Below are 24,238 nucleotides of genomic sequence, written 5' to 3' on the forward strand. Positions count from 1 at the left end.
CTCTGTGAAATGAATGCACATATAAGAAAAAAGTTTCCTGGAACGCTTCTTTGTAGGTTTTATTTGAGGACATTTCATTTTTCACACTAGTCTTAAATGCACACTAAAATATCAATTTTTCTGTTTTACAGGAACAGTGTTCACACACTGCCTTAGGAGAAAAGAGGTATAACTCCCTGTGTGGAATTCACACATCACAAAGTAGTTTCTCAGAAAGCTTCTCTTCAGTTTTTATCTGAAGTTATTTCCTTTTTCACCATAGGCCGAATGTGCTGCTGAATGCCCCTTCACGAATCCGTGCATGATGGCGTTTGAAAACTACGTAATAGAAAGAAAGTTTTATCTCTGTGAGATGAATATACATATCTATAACAAAGCAGTTTCATAGAAAGCGACTTTCGAGTTTTTGTCTGAGGATATTTTCTTTTTCACCATAGCTGTCCATATACTCCCGAAGGTCCCTATTCAGCATTTTCTCCAAGAGTGATTCTCTAATCCTCTATGAGAAGGAAGGTATAACTCTGTGAGTGGAAAGCATACATCACAAAGCAGCTCCTCTGAAAGTTTCTCCCCAGTTTCTATCTGAAGACATTTCCGTTTTCATCATAAGCCTCAAAGCGTACCGAATATCCCTTCACAGACTAAACAGAGTTTGAAAACTGCCTAATGAAAAAGAGAAGCTCAACTGAGCGAAAGGAATTCATATGACACAAAGCAAATTCACAGAAAGCTTACTTCTGCTTTTTATCTGAGGATATCTCTTTCTCCATATTCTAAAGAGTGTTCCCAGATATTCTTCCTCAGATTCCACAGAAACAGTGATTTCAAACTGCTCAATCCAAACAATGGTTTAACTCTATGATATCAATACACACACCACAAAGCAGTTGCTCAGAAATTTTCTCTCCAGTTTTCATCAGAAGACATGTCATTGCCCACCACAGGCCTCTGGGCACCACTAAATATCCCTTCACAGATTCGTCAGAGACAGAGATTCCAAACTGAGTAATGTAGAGTAAGCTTTAACTCTGGGAAATGAATGCTCATATCAGAGAACAGTTCCTTGGAAAGCTTCTTTCTAGGTTTTATCTGAGGATATTTCACTTTTTGCCATAGTCTACAAACCACTCCGAAATATCATTTTTTGGTTTTTCAGGAACAGTGTTCAAACACTGCCCTACGGGAAAAGATATATAACTCCCTGAGTGGAATGCACACATCACAAAGCAGTTTCTTAGAAAGTTTCTCTCCTGTTTATATCTGAAGAGATTCCCTTTTTCACCATAGGCATGATGATGTCCCGAATGTCCCTTTGCGGATCTGTCCATGATGGAGTTTCCAAACTGCATAATATAAAGAAAGTTTTATCTACGTCAGATGAATACACATATCTATCACAAAGGAGTTTCACAGAAAGCTTCTTTCCAGTTTTGGTCTGAGGATATTTCTTTTTTCAACGTAGCCATCCATATACTCCCGAATGTCCCTTGGCAGCTTTTTCTGCAAAAGGGATTCCCCAATCCTCTATGAGAAGAAAGGCATAACTCTGTGAGTGGAATGCACATGTCCCAGAGCAGCTCCTCGGAAAGCTTCTTTCCAGTTTCTACCTGAAGATATTTCCGTTTTCACCATAAGCCTCAAAGCGCTCCTGAATATCACTTTGAAGACTAAACACAGTGTTAGAACACTGCTCAATGCAAAGAGAAGCTGAACTGTGCAAGTTTAATTCAAACGACACACAGCAGTTTCACAGAAAGCTTTCTTCTGGTTTTTCTCTGAGCTATTTCCTGAACAGAATATGCTAAACAGCATTCCCAAATGTCCTTTCTCAGATTCCACAGAAACAGTGATTTCAAACTGATCAATCCAAGGAACTCTATGAGATGAATACACACATCACAAAGCAGTAACCCAGAGGGCTTCTGTCCAGTTTTCCTAGGAAATCATTTCCTTGCTTACCATAGGCCTCCGGGCACCACTTACTATCCCTTCGCAGATTCCTCAAAGACAGAGTTTCCATACTGGACAATGTAGAGTAAATTTCAAATCTGTGAAATGAATGCACATATCAGAGAGCAGATCCTTGAAACGTTTCTTTCGGGGTTTTATCTGAGGATATTTTACTTTCTCCATAGTCTTCAATGTACTCCAAAATATCACTTTTTCGGCTTTGCAGGAAGTGTTCAAACACTGTCTTATGAGAAAAGAGGTATAACACCCTGAGTGGAATGCACAGATCACAAAGTAGTTTCTCAGAAAGCTTCTCTCTGGTTTTTATCTGAAGATATTTCCTTGTTAACCATAGGCCTGAATTTGCTCCTGAATGTCAATTTGCAGATCCGTCCATGATAGAGTTTCCAAACTACGTAATATAAAGAAAGTTGTATCTATGTGAGATGAATAAACATATCTATCACAAAGCAGTTTCACAGAAATATTCTTTCCAGTTTTTGTGTGGGTACCTTTCCTTTTTCACCATAGTACTGAATGTGCTCCTGAATTTCCCTTCATGGATCCGTCCTTGACAGAGTTTCCAAGCTGCATAATGTAAAGAAAGCTTTATCTATGTGAGATGAGTACACATAGCACAGAGCAGTTTCACAAAAAGCTTCTTGCCAGTTTTTGTCTCAGACTATTTCCCTTTTCACCATAGGCCCCAATATTCTCCCAGTTATCCCTTGGTACCTTTTTCTCTAAAAGGGTTTCTCTGATGCTGTATGAGAAGAAAGGTATAATTCTGTGAGTGCAATACACAAGTCACAAAGCAGCTCCTCAGAAAGCTTCCCTCCAGTTTCTATCTGAAGGTATTTCCGTTTTCACCGTAAGCCTCGAAGTGCTCCTGAATATCCCTTAGGAGACTAATCTAAAACAGTGTTAGAATACTGCTCAATGAAAACAGAAGCTAAACTGTGTGAGTGGAATTCACATGACACAGAGCAGTTTCACAGAATGCCTCCTTCTGGTTTTTATCTGAGGGTCTTTCTTTTTCACACATTTTTTAAAGCGTTCCCAAATGTCGTTTCTCAGGTTCCACAGAAACAGTGATTTCAACCTGCTGAATCCAAAGAATGATTTAACTCTATGAAATGAATACACACATCACAAAGCAGTTGCTCACAAAGCTTCTCTCCAGTTTTCAACAGAAGACATTTCCTTGCTCAACACAGGCCTCCAGGGGCCACTTAATACCTCTTCGCAGATTAATGAAAGACATAGTTTCCAAAATGGGCAATGTAGAGTAAGCTTTAACTCTGTGAAATGAATGCATATATCAGAGAGCAGATTCTTGCAATGCTTCTTTCTCGGTTTTATTTTATTATATTTCACTTTTCACCATAGTCTCCAAGGCACTATGAAATATCACTTTTTCAGTTTTACAGGAACAGTGTTCAAACACTGCCTTATAGGAAAAGAGGTATAATTCCCTGAGTGGAATGCACACATCACAGAGCAGTTTCTCAGAAAGCTTCTCTCCAGTTTTCCTCTGACGATATTTCCTTTTTCACCCTAGGCCCAAATGTGTTCCCGAATATTCCTTCGCAGATCCATCCATGACGGAGTTTCCAAGCTACGTAATGTAAAGACAGCATTATATATGTGCGATGAATAAATATAGTAAAAAACAGATTCACAGAAAGCTTCTTTTCAGTTATTATCTGAAGATGTTTCCTTTTTCACCATAGTCCTGAATGTGCTCCTGAATGTCCCTTCACGGATCTGTTCAGTACAGAGTTTCCAAGCTGCGTAATGTAAAGAAAGCTTTATTTATGTGACATGAATATATATATCACTGAGCAGTTTCATAGAAAGCTTCTTTCCAGTTTTTGTCTGAGGCTATTTTCCTTTTCACCGTAGGCGTCAATATGCTCCCAAATATCACTTGATACCTTTTTCTCCAAAAGGATTTCCCCAATGCTGTATGAGAAGAGAGGTACAACACTGTGACTGTAATGCACACGTCACAAAGCAGCTCCTAAGAAAGCTTCCCTTCAGTTTCTGTCGGAACATATTTCTTTTTTCACCGTAAGCCTCAAACCGCTCCTGAATATCCCTTCCCATGCTAAACATAAACAGGATTAGAAAACTGCTCAACGAAAAGAGAGGGTTAACTGAGAGAGAGGAATTAAGATGGCACAGAGCAGTTTCAGAGAAAGCATCATTCCACATTTTCCCTGAGGATATTTCTTTCTTCATATTCTGAAAAGCGTTCCCAAATGTCCTTCCTCAGATTCCACAGAAACAGGGATTTCAAACTGCTCAATCCAAAGAATGGTTTAAGTCTATGAGGTGAATACACACATCACAAAACAATTGCTCAGAAAGCTTCTTTCCAGTTTTCATCGGAAGACATTTCTTGCTCACCAGAAGCCTCCAGGCATCACTTAATATTCCTTAACAGATTCCTCAAAGACAGAGTCTCCAAACTGTAAAACGTAGAGTAGGCTTTAACTCTGTGAAATGAATGCACATATCGGAGAGCAGTTTCTTAGAACGTTTGTCTCTGAGTTTTATTTGAGACTATTTCACCTTTCACCATAGTCTTCAAAGTGCTCCGAAATATCACTTTTTCGGTTTTACAGTAACAGTGTTCAAACACTGCCTTATGAGAAAAGAGGTATAACTCCCTGAGTGGAATGCACACATCACAAAGCAGTTTGTCAGAAAGCTTCTATCCAGTTTTTATCTGAAGATATCTCCTTTTTCACTGTAGGTCTGAATGTGCTTCCGAATTTCCCTTCACGGATCCGTCCATGATGGAGTTTCCAAACGGTGGAATATAAGCAACGTTTTATCAATGTGAGATGAATAAACATATGTATCAAAAAGCGGTTTCACAGAAATCTTTTTTCCAGTTTTTGTCTGAGTATATTTCCTTTTTCACCATAGCCATCCATATACTCGTGAATGTCCCCTGGTAGCTTTTTCTCCAAAAGGGATTCCGCATTCCTTTATGAGAAGTAAAGTATAACTCTGTAAGTGGAATGCACACATCACAAAGTAGTTGCTCGGAAATCTTCTCTCCAGATTCTATCTGAAGATATTTCAGTTTTCACAATAATCCTCAAAGTGCTCCCAACTCTACCTTAGCTAACTAAGCTAAAACAGTGTTAGAATACTGCTCAATGAAAACAGAAGCTTACCTGTGAGAGTGGAATTCACATGACACAGAGCAGTTTCACAAAAAGCTTCCTTCTGGTTTTTATCAGAGGGTATTTCTTTTTCAGCATATTCTAAAGAGCATTCCCAAATGTCCTTTCTCAGGTTCCACAGAAAGAGTGATTTCAAACTCCTCAGTCCAAAGAATGATTTAACTCTATGAGATGAATACACACATCACAAAGCAGTTTCTCAGAGAGCTTCCCTCCAGTTTTCAACGGAAGACATTTCCTTGTCTGCCACAGGCCTCCGGTCACCACTTAATATCCCCTCCCAGAATCCTCAAAGACAGACTTTCTAAACTGGGAAATGTAGAGTAAGCTTGAACGCTCTGAAATGAATGCATATGTCAGAGAGCAGTTTCTTTGAATGCTTCTTTCTGGGTTTTATTTCAGGATATTTCACTTTTTGCCATAGTCTTAAATGCACTCCAAAATATTACTTTTTTGGCTTTACAGGAACAGTGTTCAAACACTATCTTATGAGGAAAGAGGTATAACTCCCTGAGTGGAATGCTCACATCACAAAGCAGTGTCTCAGAATGTTTCTATCCAGTTTTTGTCTGAAGATATCTCTTTTTCACCGTAGACCTGAATGTGCTCCCAAATGTCCCTTCACGGATCCATCCACAACAGAATTTCCAAACTGCGTAATATAAGGGAAGTTTTATCTGTGTGAGATGAATAAACATATCTATCTCAAAACAGTTTCACAGAAACCTTCTTTCCAGTTTTTGTCTGAGGATATTTCCTTTTTCACCATAGCCGTCCATATAATCCTGTATGTCTCCTGACAGCTTTTTCCTCAAAAGGAATTCCCCAATCCTCTATGAGAAGAAAAGTATAACTCTGTGAATGGAATGCACACGTCACAAAGCAGCTCCTCTGAAATCTTCTCTCCAGTTTCCATCTGAAGATATTTCCAGTTTCACCACAAGCCTCAAAGTGCTCCCGAGTATCCCTTAGCAGATTAAACTGAAATAGTATTAGAATACTGCTAAATGAAAACAGAAGATTAACTGTACAAGTGGAATTCACGTGACACAGAGCAGTTTCACAGAAAGCTTCCTTCTGATTTTTATCGGAGGGTATTTCTTTTTCATCATATTCTTAAGAGCATTCCCAAATGTCCTTTCTCAGGCTCCACAGAAAGAGTGATTTCAAACTGCTCAATCCAAAGAATGATTTAACACTATCAGGTAAACACACACATCACAAAGCAGTTGCTCAGAAAGCTTCTCTCCAGCTTTCAACAGAAGACATTTCCTTGCTTGCCAGAGGCCTCGGGTCACCACTTAATATCCCTTTGCAGAATCCTCAAAGACAGACTTTACAAGCTGGGAAATGTAGAGTAAGCTTTAACTCTCTGAAATGAAAGGACATGTCAGAGCCATTTCTTAGAACACTTCTTTCTGGGTTTTATTTCAGGATATTTCACTTTTCAAGATAGTGTTCCATGCACTCCGAAATATTACATTTTCGGTTTTACAGGAACAGTGTTCTAACACTGCCTTATGAGAAAATAGGTATAATTCCCTGAGTGGAATGCACACGTCACAAAGCAGTTTCTCAGAAACCTTCTATCCAGTTTTTATCTGAAGATATCTCCTTTTTCATCATAAGCCTCAAAGCACTCCCGAATATTCCTTTGCAGACTAAACAAAAACAGTGTTAGAATATTGCTTTATGAAAAGAGAAGCTTAACTGTGCGAGCGAAATTCACTCAACAAAGAGTAGTTTCACAGAGAGCTTCTTTCTGGTTTCTATCTGAGGTCATTTCTTTTTCAGGATAATCTAAACAGCGTTCCCAAATGTCCTTCCTCAGATTCCAAAGAAACAGTGATTTCAAACTGCTCAATCCAAAGAATGATTTAACTCTGTGAGATGAATACAAACATCACAAAAGAGTTACTCAGAATGCTTCTCTCCAATTTTCAACGGAAGACATTTCCTTGCTCACCACAGGCCTCTGGTCGCCACTTAATATCCCTTCGCAGAATCCTCAAAGACAGACTTTCCAAACTGGGAAATGTAGAGCAAGCTGTAACTCTGTGAAATGAATGGACATGTCAGAGAGCAGTTTCTTGGAATGCTTCTTTTTTTTTGGAATGCTTCTTTCCGGGTTTTATTGGACAACATTTCACTTTTCACCATAGTCTTCAATGTTCTCCGAATATCAGTTTTTTAGTTGTACAGGAACAGTGTTCAAACAGTGTCTTCTGAGACAAAAGGTATAACTCCCTAAGTGGAATGCACAAATCACCAAGCAGTTTCTCAGAAAGATTCTCTCCAGTCTTTATCTGACAATATTTCCTTCATCACCATAGGCCCAAATGTGATCCCGAATATCCCTTCACAGATCCATTTATGACGGAGTTTCCAAGCTGCATAATGAAAAGAAAATTTTATGTATGTGAGATGCATACACATATCTATCACAAAACATTTACACAGAAAGCTTCCTTTCAGCTTTTGCCTGAGAATACTTCCTTTTTCATTGTAGCCCTCCATATGGTGAATGTCCCTTGGTAGTTTTCTCTTCAAAAGGGATTTCATAATCCTCTATGAGAAAAAAAGATATAACTCTATGAGTGGAATGCACTCGTCACAAAGCAGTTCCTTGGAAAGCTTCTCACCAGTTTCTATCTGAAGATACTTCCTGCTTCACCGTAAGTCTCAAAGTGCTCCTGAATATCCCTTCACATGCTAAACATAAACAGGGTATAAAACTGCTCAGTGAAAACAAAGGCTTAACTGAGCGAGGGGAATTAAGACGACACAGAGAAGTTTCACAGAAAGCTTCTTTCTGGATTTTATCTGAGGATATTTCTTTCTCCATAATCTAAGGAGCATTCACAAATGTCCTTCCTATGATTCCACAAACACAGTGATTTCAAACTGCTCAATCCAAAGAATGGTTTAACTCTATGAGACGAATACACACATCACAAAGCAGTTGCTCAGAAAGCTTCTCCAGTTTTCATCGGAAGTCGTTTCCTTGCTCACCACAAGCCTCTGGGCGCCAATTAAGATCCCTTCACACATTTCTCAAAGATAGAGTTTCCAAACTGGGCAACGTAGAGTAAGCTTTAATTCTGTGAAATGAATGCACATATCAGAGAGTAGTTTCTTGGAACGCTTCTTTCTGGGTTTTATTTGAGGATATTTCACTTTTCACCATAGTCTTCAATGCGCTCCGAAATATCATTTTTTCAGTTTTACAGGAACAGTGTTCAAACACTGCCTTACAAAAAAACAGGTATGACTGTCTGAGTGGAATGCACACATCACAATACAGTTTCTCAGAAAGCTTCTCTCCGGTTTTTATCTGACAATAATTTCTATTTCACCATATGCTTGAATATGCTCCCAAATGTCCCTTTGCGAATCTGTCCATGACGGCATTTCAAAACTGCATAATAGAAAGAAATTTTTATCTATGTGAGATGAATAAACATATCTATCGCAAAGCACTTTCACATTAAGATTCTTTCCAGTTTTTGTCTGAGGATATTTCCTTTTTCACTATAGCTGTCCATATACTCCCAAATGTCCCCTGGTAGCTTTTTCTCCAAAAGGGATTCCCCAATCCTCTATGAGAAGAAAAGTCTAACTCTGTGAGTGGAATGCACCCGTCACAACTCAGGTCCTCGGAAATCTTCTCTCCAGTTTCCATCTGCATATTCTAAAGAACGTTTCCAAATGTCCTTTCTCAGGTTCCACAGAAAGAGTGATTTCAAACTGCTCAATCCAAATAATGATTTAACCCTATGAGATGAATACACACATCAAAAAACAGTTGCTCAGAAAACTTCTCTACAGTTTTCAATGGAATACATTTCCTTTGTCACCACAGGTCTCCGGTCACCACTTAACCTCCCTTTGTAGAATCCTCAAAGACAGATATTCCAAACTGGGAAATGTAGACTAAGCTTTGACTCTCTGAAATGAATGCACATGTCAGACAGCAGTTTCTTGGAGTGCTTCTTTCTGGGTTTTATTTCAGGATATTTCGCTTTTCGCTATAGTCTTCCATGCGCTCCGAAATATCACTTTTTCAGTTTCAGAGGAACAGTGTTTAAACACTGCCTTATGAGAAAGAGGTATAACTCCCTGAGTGGAATGCACAGATCACAAAGCAGTTTCTCAGAAAGCTTCTTGCCAGTTTTTATCTGAAGGTATTTCCTTTTTCCCCATTGGCCTGAATGTGCTCCGAAATGTCACTTCATGAATCCATCCATGACGGAGTTACCACACTGTGTAATGTAAAGAAACTTTTATCTATGTGAGATGAATAAACATACCAAAAAGAAGATTCACAGAAAGATTCTATCCAGTTTTTATGTGAAGATATTTGCTTTTTCAACGAAGTCCTGAATGTGCTCCTGAATGTCCCTTTGCAGATTCATCCATGACAGAGTTTCCAAGCTGTGTAATGTAGAGAAAGCTTTATCTATGTGAGATGAATACACATATCACAGAACAGTATCACAGAATGGGTTTCCCCGATGTTGTATGAGAACAGAGGTATAACACTGTGATTGGATTGCACACGTCACAATGCAGTTCTGCGGAAAGCTTCTATCTGGTTACTATATGAACATATTTTTTTTTTCACCATAAGCCTCAAAGTGCTCCCGTATATCCCTTCGTACACTAAACATGAAGAATGTTAGAAAACTGCTCAATGAAAAGAAAAGCTTAACTGAGCGAGAGGAATTCAAACGACACACAGCAGTTTCACAGAAATCTTCCTTCTGGTTTTTATCTGAGGATATTTCTTTCTCCATATTGTAAAGATCTTTCCCATATGTCCCTCCTCAGATTCCACAGAAGCAGTGGTTTCAAACTGCTCAATCCAAAGAATGATTTCACTCCATGAGATGAATACACATATCACAAAGGAGTTGCTCAGAAAGCTTCTCTCCTGTTTTCATCGGAAGACATTTCCTTGCTCACCACAGGCCTCTGGGCGCCACTTAATATCCCTTCACAGATTACTGAAAGACAGAATTTACAAATTGGGTAATGTAGAGTAAGCTTTACCTCTGTGAAATGAATGCACATATCTGAGAGCGGTTTCTTTGAACGCTTCTTTCTGGGTTTTATTTGAGGATATATCACTTTTCACCAGAGTCTTCAATGTGCTCCGAAATATCACTTTTTCGTTTTTGGGAACAGTGTCCAAACACTGCCTTATGACAAAAGAGGCATAACTCCCTGAGTGGAATGCACACATCACAAAGCAGTTTCTCAAAAAGCTTCTCTCCATTTTTTTTCTGAAGAAATTTTCTTTTTCACCACAGGCCTGAATGCACTTTCAAATATCCCGTCGTGGGTCCGTCCATGACAGATTTTCCAAACTGCATAATGTAAAAAACGTTTTATCTATTTGAGATGAATAAACATAACAAAAAGCAAATTCACAGAAAATTTCTTTTCAGTTTTTAACTGAAGATATTTCCTTTTTCAACGTAGTTCTGAATGTGTTCCTGAATATCACTTCGCAAATTCATCCATGACAGAGTTTCCAATCTGTGTAATGTAGAGAAAGCTTTATCTATGTGAGATAAATACACATATCACAGAACAGTATCACAGAAAGGGTTTCCCCAATGCTGTACGAGAGAGAGGTGTAACACTGTGAGTGGAATGCACACGTCACAAAGCAGTTCTGTGGAAAACCTCTCTCCAGTTTCTATCTGAACATATTTTCTTTTTCACCATAAGCCTCAAAATGCTCCCGTATATCCCTTCATACGCTAAACATGAACAAAGTTAGAAAACTGTTCAATGAAAAGAAAAGCTTAACTGAGTGAGAGAAATTCACACGACACACAGCAGTTTCACAGAAATCTTCCTTCTGTTTTTTATTTAAGGATATTTCTTTCTCCATATTCTAAGGAGCATTCCCAAATGTCCTTCCTCAGATTCCATAGAATCAATGATTTCAAACTCTTCAATCCAAAGAATGATTTAACTCTATGAGAATAATACACACATCACAAAGCAACTGCTCAGAAAGCTTCTCTCCAGTTTTCAACAGAAAACATTTCCTTGCTCAAAACAAGGGAGCTCAAAATTAAGGGGCTCCGGGAGTCCCTTAATATCCCTTCGCAGATTCCTCAAAGACAGAGTTTCCAAACTGGGCAATGTAAAGTAGACTTTAACTCCGTGTAATGAATGCACATATCACACAGTGATTTCTTGTAATGCTTCTTTCTGGGTTTTATTTGAGGATATTTCACTTTTCACCATAGTCTTCAACACGCTCTGAAATACCACTTTCTCGGTTTTACAGGAACAGTGTTTAAACACTGCCTTATGAGAAAAGAGGTAAAATTCCCTGAGTGGAATGCATACATCAAAAAGCAGTTTCTCAGAAAGCTCCTCTGTGGTTTTTATCTGAAGATATTTCCTTTTGCATCATAGTCCTGAATGTGCTTCTGATTGTCCCTTCACAGATCAGTCCATGATGGAGTTTTCAAGCTGCATAATGTAAAGAAAGCTTTACCTATGTGAGAAGAATAAATGTAGCAAAAAGCAGATTCACACAATGCTTCTTTCCAGTTTTTATCTGAAGATATTTCCTTTTTCGCCAGAGTCCTGAATGTGCTCCCAAATGTCCCATCGTGGATCAGTCCATGACTTAGTTTTCAAGCTGTGTAACATAAAAAACTTTATGTATGTGAGATTAATACACATAGCAAAAAGCAGGTTCATGGAAAGCTTTTTTGCCGTTTTTATCTGATGATATTTCCTTTTTTAACCTAGTCCCGAATGTGCTCCTGAATGTCCCCTCGTGGATCCATCCATGACAGAGTTTCCAAGCTGCGTAATGTAATGAAAGTTTTATCTATGTGAGATGAATACACATAGTATAGGGTACTTTCACAGAAAACTTTTTTTCTCTTTTTGTCTGAGGCTATTTCCCTTTTCACCATAGGCATCAATATGCTCCCGAATATACCTTGGTACATTTTCCTCCAAAAGGGCTTCCCCAATGCCATATGAGACCAGAGGTATAACACTGTGAGTGGAAAGCACACGTCACAAAGCAGCTACACAGAAAGCTTCTCTCCAGTTTCTATCTGAACATATTTCCTTTTTCACTGTAAACCTCAAAGCACTCCTGAATATCCCTTTGCACGCTAAACATAAACAGTGTTAGAATACTGCTCAATGAAAAGAGAAGCTTAACTGAGTGAGAGGAATTCACACCACACATAGCAGTTTCACAGAAAGTTTCCTTCTGGTTTTTATTTGAGGATTTTTTTTTCTCCATATTCTAAAGAGCATTCCCAAATGTCCTTCCTATGATTCCAAAGAAACAGTGATTTCAAACTGCTTAATCCCAAGAATGATTTAACTCTATGAGATGACTACAAAACTTACAGAGCAGGTGCTCAGAAAGCTTCTCCCCTGTTTTCAATGGAAGACTTCCTTGCTCATCACAGGCCTCCCAGTGCCACTAAATAGCCCTTCACAAATTCCTCAAAAACAGAGTTTCCAAACTGGGAAATGTAGAGCAAGCTTTAACCCTGTGAACTGAATGCACATATCAGAGAGCAGTTTCTTGTAACGTTTTTTTCTCGTTTTTATTTGAGGATAGTTAAATTTTCGCCATAGTCTTCAATGCGCTCCGAAATATCACTTTTTCGGTTTTGCAGGAAAAGTGCTAAAACACTGTCTAATGAGAATAGAGGTATAACTCCCTGAGTAGAATGCACACATCCAAAGCAATTTCTCAGAAAGCTTCCCTCCATTTCTTATCTAAAGATATTTCCTTTTTCACCCTAGTCCTGAATGTGCACCCGAACGTCCCTTTGTGGATCCGTCCATGACGGAGTTTCCAAGCTGTGTAATGTAAAGAAAGCTTTATCTATGTGAGATGAATAAACACAGCAAAAAACAGATACATGGAAATCTTCTTTACAGTTTTTATCTGAACATATTTCCTTTTTCACCATAGTCCTGAATGTGCTCCCGAATATCCATTCGCGGATCCATTCATGACAGAGTTTCCAAACTGCATAATATAAGGACAGTTTTATCTATGTGAGATGAATAAACATATCTGTAACAAAGAAGTTTCACAGAAAGCTTGTTTCCAATTTTTGTCTGAGGATATTTCCTTTTTCACTATAGCCGTCCATATACTCCCGAACGTCCCTTGGTAGCTTTTTCTCCAAAAGGGATTCCCCAATCCTCTATGAGAAGAAAGGTATAACTCTGTGAGTGGAATGCAAACGTCACAAAGCAGCTTCTCAGAAAGCTTCTCTACAGTTTCAATGTGAAGATATTTCCATTTTCACCATAAGCCTCAAAGCATTCTCTAATATCCCTTCGCAGAATAAACAATAATAGTATTAGAATATTGCTCAATGAAAAGAGCTTAACTATGAGAGGGGATTTCACACGAAACAGACCTGTTTTACAGAAAGATTCCTTCTGGTTTTTATCTGAAAGTATTAATTTTTCAGCATATTCTAAAGAACGTTCCCAAATATCCTTTCTCAGGTTCCACAGAAACAGTGATTTCAAACTGCTCAATCCAAAGAATGATGTATCTTTATGAGATGAATAAACACATCACAACACTGTTACTCAGAAATCTTCTCTTCAGTTTTCAAGGGAAGACATTTTCTTGCTCACCACAGGCCTCCGGTCGTCACTTAATATCCCTTTGCAGATTGCTCAAAGACAGAGTTTCCAAACTGGGAAATGTAGAGTAAGCTTTAACTCTGTTACATGAATGCACATATCAGAGAGCAGTTTCTTGGAATGCTTCTTTCTGGGTGTTATTTGAAGATATTTAACTTTTCGCCATAGTCTTCAATGCACTCCAAAATATGAGTTTTTCAGTTTTACAGGAACAGTGTTCAAACAATGCCTTATGAGAAAAGAGGTATAAATCCCTGAGTGGAATGCACAGAACATAAAGCAGTTTCTCAGAAAGCTTCTCTACAGTTTTTATCTGAAGAGATTGCCTGTTTCACCATTGTCCTGAATGGGTTCCCAAATGTCCCTTTGCGGATCTGTTCATGACAGAGTTTCCATGCTGCGTAATGTAAATCAAGCTTTGTCATCATGAGATGAATAAACATAGCAAAAAGCACATTCTCAGAAAGCTTCTCTCCAGGTTTTATATGAAGATATTTCCTTTTTCGCCATAGGCCTGAATATGATCCCAAATGTCCATTCATGGATCCGTCCATGATGGAGTTTCCAGGCTGAGTAACATAAAGAAAGCTTTATTTATGTGAGACAAATAAACATAGCAAAAAGCAGACTCACAGAGAGCTTCTATCTAGTTTTTATCTGAAGATATCTCCTTTTTCATTGTAAGCCTCAAAGTGTTCCCGGATATCCCTTCACAGACTAAACAAAAACAGTGTTAGAATACTGCTCAATGAAAAGAGAAGGTTAACTGTGAGAAGGGAATTCATGCAGCACAGAGTAGTTTCACAGAAAACTTCCTTCTGGTTTCTATCTGAGGTTATTTCTTTTTCAGGATATTCTAATGAGCATTCCCAAATGTCCTTTCTCAGGTTCCACAGAGAGTGATTTCAAACTGCTCAATCCAAAGAATGATTTAACTCTATGAGATGAATACAGACATCACTAAGCAGTTGCTCAGAAAGCTTCTCTCCAGTTTTCAACAGAAGACATAACCTTGCTCGTCACAGGCCTCAGGTCGCCACTTAATATCCCTTCGCAGAATCCTCAAACACAGACTTTCCAAACTGGGAAATGTAGAATAAGCTTTAACACTCTGAAATGAATGCACATGTCAGAGAGCAGCTTCTTGGAACGATTCTTCTGGGTTTTATTTCAGGATATTTCACTTTTCGCCATAGTCGTCCATGCGCTCCAAAATATTACTTTTTCGGTTTTACTGGAACAGTGTTCAAACACTCCCTTATGAGAAAAGAGGTATAAATCCCTGAGTGGAATGCACACATCACAAAGAAGTTTCTCAGAAAGCTCCTATCCGGTTTTTATCTGAAGATATCTCCTTTTTCAACGTAGGCCTGAATGTGCTTCTGAATGTCCCTTTGTAGATTCGTTCTTGATGGAGTTTCCAAACTGCCTAATATAAGGAAAATTGTATCAATGTGAGATGAATAACCATATCTATCACAAAGTAGTTTCACAGAAAGCTTCTTTCCAGCTTTTGTCTGAGGATATTTCCTTTATCACCATAGCCGTCCCTATACTCCCAAATGTCCTCTGGTAGCTTTTTCTACAAAAGGGATTCCCCATTCCTTTATGAGAGAAAAGTATACCTCTGTGAATGGAGTGTACACATCACAAAGCAGCCTCTCAGAAATCTTCTCTCCAGTTTTTATCAGAAGATATTTCCATTTTCACCATAAGCCTCAAAGTGCTCCCGAGTATCCCTTAGCTGACTAAAGTAAAACAGTTTTAGAAGACTGCTCAATGAAAACAGAAGCTTATCTGTGCGAGTGAAATTTACCTGACATAGAGCAGTTTCACAGAAAGCTTCCTTCTAGTTTCTATCTGAGGTTATTTCTTTTTCAGGATATTCTAATGAGCATTCCCAAATGTCCTTTCTCAGGTTCCACTGAAAGAGTGATTTCAAATTGCTCAATCCAAAGAATTATTTAACTCTATGAGATGAACACACACATGAAAAAGCAGTTGCTCAGAAAGCTTGTATCCAGTTTTCAACGGAAGACATTTACTTGCTCACCGCAGGTCTCCGGTTGCCACTTAATATTCTTTCGCTCTATTTTTAAAGACAGACTTTCCATACTGGGAAATGTAAAGCTTTAAATCTCTGAAATGAATGCACATGTCAGAGAGCAGTTTCTTGGAATGCTTCTTTCTGTGTTTTATTTCAGGATATTTTGGTTTTTGCCATAGTCTTCCAGGCGCTCCGAAATATTACTTCTTTGGTTTTACAGGAATAGTGTTCAAACACTGCCTTATGAGAAAAGAGGTATAACTCCCTGAGTGGGATGCACACATCACAAAGCAGTTTCTCAGAAAGCCTGTATCCAGTTTTTATCTGAAGATATCTCCTTTTTCACCTTAGGCCTGAATGTGCTCCCGAATGTCCCTTCGTGGATCCGTCCATGACAGAGTTTCCAATCTGCATACTGTAAAGGAAGCTTTATCTCTGTGAGGTGAATACATATATCACAGAGCAGTTTCACATAATGCTTCTTTCCTGTTTTTGTCTGAGACTATTTCCCTTTTCACAATAGGCATCAATATGCTCCCAGATATCCCTTGATAAATTTTCCCCAAAGGGATTTCCCTGATGCTGTATGAGAAGAATGGTATAACACTGTAAGTGGAATGCACACGTCATGAAGCAGTTCCTAGGAAAGCTTCTCTCCAGTTTCTATCTGAACATATTTCCTTTTTCACCATAAGCCTCAAAGCGCTCCTGAAAATCCCTTCAGATGCTAAACATAAACAGTGTTAGAATACTACTCAATGAAAATAGAAGCTTAACTGTGCGAGTGGAACTCACACAACACAGAGCAGTTTCACAGAAAGTTTCCTTCTGATTTTTTTCTGAAGATATTTCCCTTTTCACCATAGTCTTGAATGTGCTCCGAATGCCCTTCGTGGATCCATCCTTGACAGAGTTTCCAAGCTGCGTAATGTAAATAAAGCTTTATCCTCATGAGATGAATAAATGTAGCAAAAAGCAGATTCACAGAAAGCTTCTGTCCAGTTTTTATCTGAAGATATTTCCTTTTTCACCATAGTCCTGAATGTGCTCTCAAATGTCCCTTCATGGATCCGTCCATTACAGAGTTTCCAAGCTTCATAATGTAAAGAAAGCTTTAACTATATGACATGAATTCACATATCACAGAGCAGTTTCACAGAAACTTTCTTTCCAGTTTTTGCCTGAGGCTATTTCCCTTTTCACATCAGGCGTCAATATGCTCCCCAATATCCCTTCATACCTATTTCTCCAAAAGGGTTGCCCTGATGCTGTATGAGAAGAAAGGTGTAACACTGGGAGTGGAATGCTCACGCCACAAAGCAGTTCCTCGGAAAGCTAATCTCCAGTTTCGGTCTGAACATATTTCCTTTTTCACTGTAAGTCCCAAAGCACTCCCATGTATCCCTTCACATGCAAAACATAAACAGTGTTAGAAAACTGCTCAATGAAAAGAGAGGCTTAACTGAGTTAGAGGAATTAATAAGATACACAGCAGTTTCACAGAAAGCTTCCTTCTGGATTTTACCAGAAGATATTTCATTCTCCATATTCTAAGGAGGGTTCCCAAATGTCCTTACTCAGATTTCACAAAAGCAGTGATTTCTAAGTGTTCAATACAAAGAATGGTTTAACTCTATGAGACGAATACACACGTCACAAAACAGTTGCTCAGAAAGCTTCTCTCCAGTTTTCATCGGAAGACATTTCCTTGCTCACCACAAGCCTCCAGTGCCACTTAATATCCCTTCACAGATTCCTCAAAGACAGACTTTCCAAACTGGGCAACATAGAGTAAGCTTTAACTCTGTGAAGTGAATTCAAATATTGGAGAGTAGTTTCTTGGAATGCTTCTTTCTGGGTTTTATTTTAGGAGAGTTCACTTTTCACCATAGTCTTCCATGTGCTCTGAATTATTACTTTTTCGGTTTTACAAGAACAGTGTTAAAACACTGCCTTAGGAGAAAAAAGTTATAACTCCCTGAGTGAAATGCACACATCACAAAGAAGTTTCTGAGAAAGCTTCTATCCAGTTTTTATCAGAAGATATCTCCTTTTTCACCATAGGCCTGAATGTCCTCCCTAATGTCCCTTCACTAATCCGTCCATGATGGCGTTTCAAAACTGTGTAATAGAAAGAAAGTTCTATCTATGTGAGGTGAATAAACATATTTGTCACAAAGCAGTTTCACAGAAATTTCTTTCCAGTTTTTTTCTGAGGATGTTTCCTTTTCCACCATAGATGTCCACATACTCACGAATGTCGCCTGGTAGAATTTTCTCCAAAAGGGATTCCCCAATCCTCTATGAGAAGAAAAGTATAACTCTGTGAGTGGGAGTGGAATGCACATGTCACAAAGCAGCTCCTCAGAAAGCTTCTCTCCAGTTTCTAGCTGAATATTTCCGTTTTCACTATAAGCGTCAAAGCACTCCCTTTAGCTGACTCAACTAAAACAGAGTTAGAAAACTGCTCAATGAAAACAGAAGCTTAATTGTGTGAATGGAATTCACATGACACAGAGCAGTTTCACAGAAAGGTTTCTTCTGGTTTTTATCAGAGTGTATTTCTTTTTCAGGACATTCTTAAGAGCATTCCCAAATATCCTTTCTCAGGTTCCACAGAAAGAGTGATTTCAAACTGCTCAAACCAAATAATGATTTAACTCTATTATATGAATACACACATCACAAAGTAGTTGCTCAGAAAGCTTCTCTTCAGTTTTCAACGGAAGACATTTCCTTGCTCGCCACAGGCCTCCGGTCGCCACTTAATATCCCTTCACAGAATCTTCAAAGACAGACTTTCCAAACTGGGAAATGTAGAGTAACCTTTGACTCTGTGAAATGAATGAACATGACAGAGAGAAGTTTCGTGGAACGCTTCTTTCTGGGTTTTATTTCAGGATATTTCACTTTTCGCCACAGTCTTCCATGCGCTTCAAAATATTACTTTTTCGATTTTACAGGAACAGTGTTCAAACACTGCCTTATGAGAAAAGAGGCATGACTCCCTGAGTGGAATGCACACATCACAAAGCAGTTTCTCAGAAAACTTCTATCCACTTGTAATCTGAAGATAAGTCCTTTTTCACCATAGGCCTGAATGTGCTCTGGAATGTCCCTTCGCAGATCCATCCATGACGGAGTTTCCAAACTGCATAATATAAGGAAAGTTTTATGTATGTGAGAGATGAATAAGCAAATCTATCACAAAGCAGTTTCACAGAAATCTTCTTTCCAGTTTTTGTTTGAGGATATTTCCTTTATCACCATAGCTGTCCGTATACTCCTGGAAGTCCCCTGGTAGCTTTTTCTCCAAAAGGGATTCCGCATTCCTCTATGAGAAGTAAAGTGTAACTCTGTGAGTGGAATGTACATGTCACAAAGTAGTTGCTCAGAGATCTTCTCTCCAGATTCTATCTGAAGATATTTCAGTTTTCACAATAAGCCTCAAAGTGCTCCCGACTCTACCTTAGCTAACTAAGCTAAAACAGTGTTAGAGTACTGCTCATGAAAACAGAAGCTTAACTGTGCGAGTGGAATTCACATGACACAGAGCAGTTTCACAGAAAGCTTCCTTCTGATTTCTGTCAGAAGTTGTTTCTTTTTCAGGATACTCTATAGAACGTTCCCAAATGTCCTCTTTCAGATTCCGCAGAACAGTGATTTCAAACTGCTCAATCCAAAGAATGATTTAACTCTATGAGATGAATACAAACATCACAAAAGAGTTGCTCAGAAAGCTTCTCTCCAATTTTCAATGGAAGGCATTTCTTGCTCACCACAGGCCTCCGGTTGCCAGTTAATATCCCTGCGCAGAATCCTCAAAGGCAGACTTTCTTAACTAGGAAATGTACAGTAAGCTTTAACTCTGTGAAATGAATGTACATGTCAGAGACCAGTTTCTTGGAATGCTTATTTCTGCGTTTTATTTGACAACATTTCACTTTTCACCATAGTCTTCAATGTGCTCCGAATATCACCTTTTTAGTTTTCCAGGAACAGTGTTCAAACTGTGCCTTATGAGAAGAAAGACATAACTCCCTGAGTGGAATGCACACATCTCCAAGCAGTTTGTCAGAAAGCTTCTCTCCAGTTTTTATCTGACGATATTTCCTTTTTCACCAGAGGCCCGAATATGCTCCCAAATATTCCTTTGCCAATCCATCCATGACGGAGTTTCCAAACCACATAATGTAAAGAAAATTTTAACTATGTGAGATGCATAAACATAGCAAAAACCTGATTCACAGAAAGCTTCTTTCCAGTTTTTATCTGAATATAGTTCCTTTTTCAACATAGTCCTGAATGTGTTCCCAGATGTCCTTTCGCAGATCCTTCCATGACAGAGTTTCCAAGCTGCGTAATGTAAAGAAAGCTTTATTTATGTGACACGAATACACACATCACTGAGCAGTTTCATAGAAAACTTCTTTCTAGTTTTTACCTGAGGGTAATTCCCTTTTCACCATGGGCATCAACATGCTCCCCAATATCACTTGGTACCTTTTTCTCCAAAAGGGTTTCCCCAATGCTGTATGAGAAGAGAGGTATAACACTGTGAGTAGAATGCACACGCCACAAGTCAGTTCCTCAGAATGCTTCTCTCCAGTTTCGTTCTGAACATACTTCCTTCTTCACTGTAAGCCTCAAAGTGCTCCCAAAAATCCCTTCACTCGCTAAACATAAACAGGGTTAGAAAACTGCTCAATAAAAGGAGAGGCTTAACTGAGTGAGAGGAATTAAAAAGACACAGAGCAGTTTCACAGAAAGCTTCCTTCTAGATTTTACCTGAAGATATTTCTTTCTCCATATTCTAAGGAGCATTCCCAAATTCCCTGCCTCAGATTAAACAAAAAAAAAAGCGATTTCAAACTGCTCAATTCAAAGAATGTTTTAACTCTATGAGACAATTACAAACATCACAATGCAGTTTCTCACAAAGCTTCTCTCTAGTTTTCATTGGAAGACGTTTCCTTGCTCATCACAAGCTTGCTGGTGCCACTTAATATGCCTTCACAGATTCTTCAAAGACAGAGTTTCCAAACTGGGCAAGGTAGGGTTAGCTTTAACTCTGTGAAATGAATGCGCATATCAGAAAGCAGTTTCTTGGAACACTTCTCTCTGTGTTTTATTTGAGGATATTTCACTTTTCACCATAGTCTTCAATGTGCTCCAAAATACCACATTTTGGGTTTTACTGGAACAGTGTTCCAACACTGCCTTATGAGAAAGAGGTATAACTCCCTGAGTGGAATGCACACATCACAAACAGTTTCTCAGAAAGTTTCTCTCCAGTTTTCATCTGAAGATATTTCCTATTTCACCATAGGTCTGAATGTGCTCCCAAATGACCCTTCGCGAATCCGTCCATGATGGCGTTTCAAAATTTCGTGAAAGAAAGAAAGCTTTATCTATGTGAGATGAATAAACATATCTATCACAAGGCAGTTTCATAGAAATCTTCTTTACATTTTTTGTTTCAGAATATTACCTTTCTCACCATAGCCATCCATATACTACTGAATGTCGCCTGGTGGCTTTTTCTCCAAAAGGGATTCCATAATTCTCTATGAGAAGAAAAGTATAACTCTGTGAGTGGAATGCACACATCACAAAGCAGCTCCACGGAAATCTTCTCTCAAGTTTCCATGTGAAGATATTTCCATTTTCACCATAAACCTCAAAGCCTTCCCGAGTATCCCTTAGCTGACTAAACTAAAACAGTGTTAGAATACTGCTCATTGAAAACAGAAGTTTAACTGTGTGAGTGGAATTCACGTGACACAGAGCAGTTTCACAGAAACCTTCCTTCTGGTTTTTATCGGAGGGTATTTCTTTTTCAGCATATTCTTAAGAGCGTTCCCAGATGTCCTTTCTCAGGTTCCACAGAAAGAGTGATTTCAAACTGCTCAATCCAAAGAATGATTTACCACTATGACATGAACACACACATGACAAAGCAGTTGCTCAGAAATCCTTTCTGCCGTATTCAAAGGAAGACATTTCCTTTATCATCACAGGCATCCATTCGCCAATTAATATACCTTTGCAGATTCCTCAAAGACAGACTTTAAAAACTTTGAAATGTAGAGTAAGCTTTAATTCTCTGAAATGAATGCACATGTCAGAGAGCTGTTTCTTGTAATGCTTCTTTCTGGGTTTTATTTTAGGATAATTCACTTTTCACTATAGTCTACCATGCGCTCTGAAACATTACTTTTTCGGTTTTACAGCAACAGTGTTCAACCACTGCCTTATGAGAAAACAGGTATAACTTCCTGAGTGCAATGAACACATCACAAAGCAGTTTCTCAGAAAGCTTCTATCCAGTTTTTATCTGAAGATATTACCTTTTTCATGATAGGCCTGAATGTGCTCCTGAATGTCGCTTTGCGAATCCGTCCATGATGGAGTTTCAAAACTGCATAATAGAAAGTTTTATCTATGCGAGATGAATAAACATGTCTATCACAAAGCAGTTACACAGAAAGCTTCTTTCCAGTTTTTGTCTCACGATATTTCCTTTTTCACCATAGCCGTCCCTGTACTCCCGAATGTCCCTTGGTAGCTGTTTCTCCAAAAGTTATTCCCCAATTCTCTATGAGAAGGAAGGTATAATTCGGTGAGTGGAATACACGCGTCACAAAGCAGCTACTCGGAAAGCTTCTCTCCAGTTTCTCTCTGAAATTATTTCCTTTTCACCATAAACCTCAAAGCATTCCCAAATATCCCTTCATAGACTAAACAAAAACAGTGTCAGAATACTGCTCAATGAAAAGAGAAGTTTAATTGTGCAAGTGGAATTCACACGACACATAGCAGTTTCACAGAAAGCTTCCTTCTGGAGACAGAAACACAAAAACCCTCCAAGAAATCAATGAATCCAGGAGTTGGTTTTTTGAAAAGATCAACAAAATTGATAGACCATTAGCAAGACTAATAAAGAAGAAAAGAGAGAAGAATCAAATAGATGCAATAAAAATTGATAAAGGGGATATCACCACCAACCCCACAGAAATACAAACTACCATCAGAGAATACTATAAACTCCTCTATGCAAATAAACTAGAAAATCTAGAAGAAATGGATAATTTCCTGGACACTTACACTCTCCAAAGACTAAACCAGGAAGAAGCTGAATTCCTGAATAGACTAATAGCAGGCTCTGAAATTGAAGCAATAATTAATAGCCTACCAACGAAAAAAAGTCCAGGACCAGATGGATTCACAGGTGAATTCTACCAGAGGTACAAGGAGGAGTTGGTACCATTCCTTCTGAAACTATTCCAATCAACAGAAAAAGAGGGAATCCTCCCTACCTCATTTTATGAGGCCAACATCATCCTGATACCAAAGCCTGGCAGAGACACAACAAAAAAAGAGAATTTTAGAACAATATCCCTGATGAACATTGATGCAAAAATCTTCAATAAAATACTGGCAAACCAGATTCAGCAGCATATCAAAAAGCTTATTCACCATGATCAAGTGGGCTGCATCCCTGGGATGCAAGGCTGGTTCAACATTCGCAAATCAACAAACGTAATCCAGCATATATACAGAACCAAAGACAAAAACCACATGATTATCTCAATAGATGCAGAAAAGGCTTTTGACAAAATTAAACAGCCCTTCATGCTAAAAACGCTCAATAAATTCGGTATTGATGGATTGTACCTCAAAATAATAAGAGCTATTTCTGACAAACCCACAGCCAATATCATACTGAATGGGCAAAAACTGGAAAAATTCCCTTTGAAAAATGGCACAAGACAGGGATGCCCTCTCTCACCACTCTTATTCAACATAGTGTTTGAAGTTCTGGCTAGGGCAATCAGGCAAGAGAAAGAAATCAGGGGTATTCAGTTAGGAAAAGAAGAAGTTAAATTGTCCCTCCTTGCAGATGACATGATTGTATATTTAGAAAACCCCATTGTCTCAGCCCAAAATCTCCTTAAGCTGATAAGAAACTTCAGCAAAGTCTCAGGATACAAAATTAATGTGCAAAAATCACAAGCATTCGTATACACCAGTAACACACAAACAGAGAGCCAAATCATGAATGAACTTCCATTCACAATTGCTTCAAAGAGAATGAAATACCTAGGAATCCAACTTACAAGGGATGTAAAGGACCTCTTCAAGGACAACTACAAACCACTGCTCAGTGAAATAAAAGAGGACACAAACAAATTGAAGAACATACCATGCTCATGGATAGGAAGAATCAATATCATGAAAATGGCCATAATACCCAAGGTTATTTACAGATTCAATGCCATCCCCATAAAGCTACCAATGAGTTTCTTCACAGAATTGAAAAAAACTGCTTTAAAGTTCATATGGAACCAAAAAAGAGCCCGCATTGCCA

Source organism: Macaca fascicularis, chromosome 8 (assembly GCF_037993035.2).
Source record: "Macaca fascicularis isolate 582-1 chromosome 8, T2T-MFA8v1.1".
NCBI lineage: Eukaryota > Metazoa > Chordata > Mammalia > Primates > Cercopithecidae > Macaca > Macaca fascicularis.